The 3,749-nt window shown below is 41.1% G+C and overlaps 1 protein-coding gene across 1 annotated transcript in view; it reads right to left on the reverse strand.

Moving 5' to 3' along the window:
- ABCB7 (ATP binding cassette subfamily B member 7) overlaps positions 1-3,749 on the reverse strand; it is a 114,541-nt gene that overhangs the window by 110,013 nt on the left and 779 nt on the right. The window lies entirely within an intron of this gene.

The raw sequence follows: 3,749 nt of genomic DNA on the forward strand, positions 1-3,749 counted from the left end.
GTAGGAAGTGCACAGGTGCAGAAAAGCAGAGGTACAGAGGAGCACAAAACGTGCTGGCAGCTGGGTACACTGTGGTTTTTTTCAATCGACAGGGAGATACAAACTCCCGATTACTCTGAACTCCAGTTTGGAGCCAGACTATGGGGACCCAGACTCATATGGGGAGAAAGTGGACTGTCTGGCATTGTGCTGGAACACGAGGGTGGCTTTCTCTCAGCGGTGCTCGCAGCATTCATTGTTCCTGCATGGGGCCGCCGAACACAGAAACCCCAGGACCTATCCACGGCAGCACCAAAGGCAACCATTGCTATTTGCACCACCCAGTGATTCCCTGAGACACGGCCTCACCCAATTTACAACCCCACCAAAGCTATGTGCAGAGGCTTTTGCATATGAACGGCCTGGCCTTTGCAATCTAAAACCTAAAAAACTACAGCTGGGTCAAAGAACCCCAGAGTTTCCAAAAAGAAGGCCTAAGGCTAGTCAACAGCCTACACTGCTTCACAGCTGTGTCTCATCTGGGTACCTCCAAACCACAAACAAAGAGGTAGAATCTGTTTATCTCTCTGTAGCTCCTACTGGGTGGCCTCAAGCAGTGGCTGACTTTGTTCTTCCTTGGAGATCTAAGAGCCAGTGTACCTAGTGGTCAGAGTGAGAAAACACCAGATTACAACTCTTCAGATCCACAAGAGACACACTCAGGGGGCAGACTCAGTGAGCACCAAAGCCCCACTGAAGCAAGTCCTGCCCAATAATGATGTCTCCAGCACAGCAGGTCACCCATTGTAGACACAACTGGTCCTCACAGCCAATTGGTCTGGAGATCAGTTCTCCCAGTGACAGCAACAGCAATCAAGGCTTAACTACAACAAGACTGTGCACACAGCCCACAAAAAGGTGCATGAAGAGAGTGCACATCATGTGAATGCGGAGGCTGAGCCACTGGGCCCTAGAGGACACTTAGCACAGAAAGCCACTATATCAACACAGGGAAGCAAACAGAATGGAGAAACAATGAAACATGTCACAAATGAAAGAAATGGATGAAAGCAAAATACTGGATATGAAGTTCAAAACCACAGTTATAAGGTTACTCAAGAATATTGTAGAAATCTCTGAGAAATTTAGTGAAACCCTCAAGGATATGAAAAAGGACCAAGCAGAAATTAAGCTTAAACAAACTGAAATAAAGAATAATATACAGAGATCCAACAGCAGATTAGAGGATCCCAAGAATCAAGTCAAAGATTTCAAATACGAAGAAGCAAAAAACACCCAACTGGAAAAGAAAAAAGAATCCAAAAATATGAAGATAGTGTAAGAAGCCTTGTGGATAAATTTAAGCATACCAACATCTGAATTGAGGGGGTGCCAGATGAAGAGAGAGAGCAAGGTATTGAAAACCTATTTGAAGAAATAATGACAGAAAACTTCCCCTACCTGGTGAAAGAAAGAGACTTACATGTCCAGGAAGCACAGAGAACCCCAAACAAGAGGAATCCAAAAAGGACCACACCAAGACACATCATAATTAAAATGCCAAGAGCAAAAGACAAAGAGAGAATCTTAAAAGCAGCAAGAGAAAAACAGTTAGTTACCTACAAGGGAGTATCCATACGACTGTCAGTTGATTTCTCAACAGAAACTATGCAGGCCAGAAGGGAGTGGCAAGAAATATTCAAAGTGATGAATATCAAGAACCTACAACCAAGATTACTCTACCCAGCAAAGCTATCATTTAGAATTGAAGGTCAGATACAGAGCTTCACAACTAAGAACAAGCTAAAGGAGTTCATCACCGCCAAACCAGTATTGTATGAAACTAGAGGCCTGCTGCACTAATTCATGCAAGTCCCTCGGCCTGGCCAGTGATAGGGTCCATTGGGGCTGGCCGGCCAGCCAGGGGGAGGGACCAGGGGCGATTGGCCAGCCACGAGAGGTTGGCTGTTGGAGCACACTGGCCACCAAGGGGCAGCTCCTGCTTTGAGTGTCTGCCCCCTGGTGGAGAGTGCACATCATAGTCACCGGTCAACTGGTTGTTCGGTCATGAGGACATTCGGTAACTTAGGCTTTTATATGTGTAGATGTTGAAGGGTATTCTTTAAGAAGAAAAAGAAGAAAAAGGTAAAGAAAAAAATTATGAACAACAAAGTGACAACAAATACATATCTATCAACAGTGAATCTAAAAATCAAGTGAACAAAAATCTGATGAACAGAATAAACTGGTGTATATAAAAGAACAGGGGCATAGAAAGGGAGTGGACTGACAATTCTTTAGGGGCAACGGGGTGTGGGGGTGCAGAAAAAGACTGGACAAAAATCGAACACCTATGGATGAGGACAATGGGGGGGTAAGGTCATGGTGTGGGGTGGGAACAGGGTGGAAGGGAGCTATTTGCGGGGGAAGAGGAACAACTGTAATAATCTAAACAATAAAGACATATTTAAAAAAAAAAAAAGACAGGAATCCCTATTGTCGCCACTCCTGTTCAACGAAGTATTCGGAACTGTTAGCCATAGCGGTCAGACAAGAACAAGAACTGAAAGGTATCCAAATTGGAAAAGAAAAGTTAAAACTGTTCTTATTCGCAGATGACATGATATTGTACATGGAAAAACCTAAAGACTCCACCAAAAAACTACTAGACATAATAAATGAATTTGGCAATGTGACAGAATACAGTATTAATATCCAGAAATCTATGGCTTTATTATACACCAATAATAAACTCACAGAAAGAGAAATTAAAAAGACAAGCTCATTTACTACTGCACTAAAAAAAAATTAAGATATCTAGGAATAAACTTATCTAATGCGGTAAAAGACCTTTAATTAGAAAACTACAGGACATTCAAAAAAGAGATAGAGGAGGACATAAACAAATAGAAGAATATACCATGTTCATGGATTGGTAGAATCAACATCATTAAAATATCCATACTACCCAAAGTAACTTATAGATTCAATGTAATCTACATTACGATACCAACGGAATATTTCACAGATCTAGAAAAAACTATCCAAAAATTCATCTGGAATAAAAAAACACTCAGAATAGACACAACAATACTGAGAAAGAAGAACAGAGTTGGAGGAATCACAATACCAGATATCAAGCTATAATACAAAGCCACTGTTCTCAAAACTGCCTGGTACTGGCACAAGAACTGACATATAGTTCAGTGGAGCCAAAGACAGAAGCCAGAAATTAACCCAAGCAATTACGCTCAATTAACATTTCATAAAGGAGGCAAGAGCATACAATGGAGTTAAGACACTCTCTTCAATAAAGGGTCCTGGGAAAATTGGACAGATACACGAAAAAAAAAATGAAACTAGATCACCAACTTACAACATACACAAAAATAAACTCAAAATGGATAAAAGACTTAAATGTAAGAGAGGAAACCATAAAAATATTAGAAGAATCCATAGGCAGCAAAATATCAGACATATGTCGTTTACCGATACAGCTCCTGGGGCAATGGAAAATAAAGAGAAAATAAACAAATGAGACAACATCAAAATAAAAAGCTTCTTCATAGCCTAAGAAACCATCAACAAGACAACAACAAAGCCCACTGCATGTGAGAACGTATTTGCCAATGTTCTCTCTGATAAGGGTTTCATCTCCAATATTTACAGGGAACTCATACAACTTAAGGAAAGGAAGATAAACAACCCAATCACCAAAATGGGCAACCAACCTAAATAGATACTTTTCCAGAGAGGCCAAAAGGAAGGCA

Source organism: Myotis davidii, unplaced genomic scaffold (assembly GCF_000327345.1).
Source record: "Myotis davidii unplaced genomic scaffold, ASM32734v1 scaffold1409, whole genome shotgun sequence".
Taxonomy (NCBI): domain Eukaryota; kingdom Metazoa; phylum Chordata; class Mammalia; order Chiroptera; family Vespertilionidae; genus Myotis; species Myotis davidii.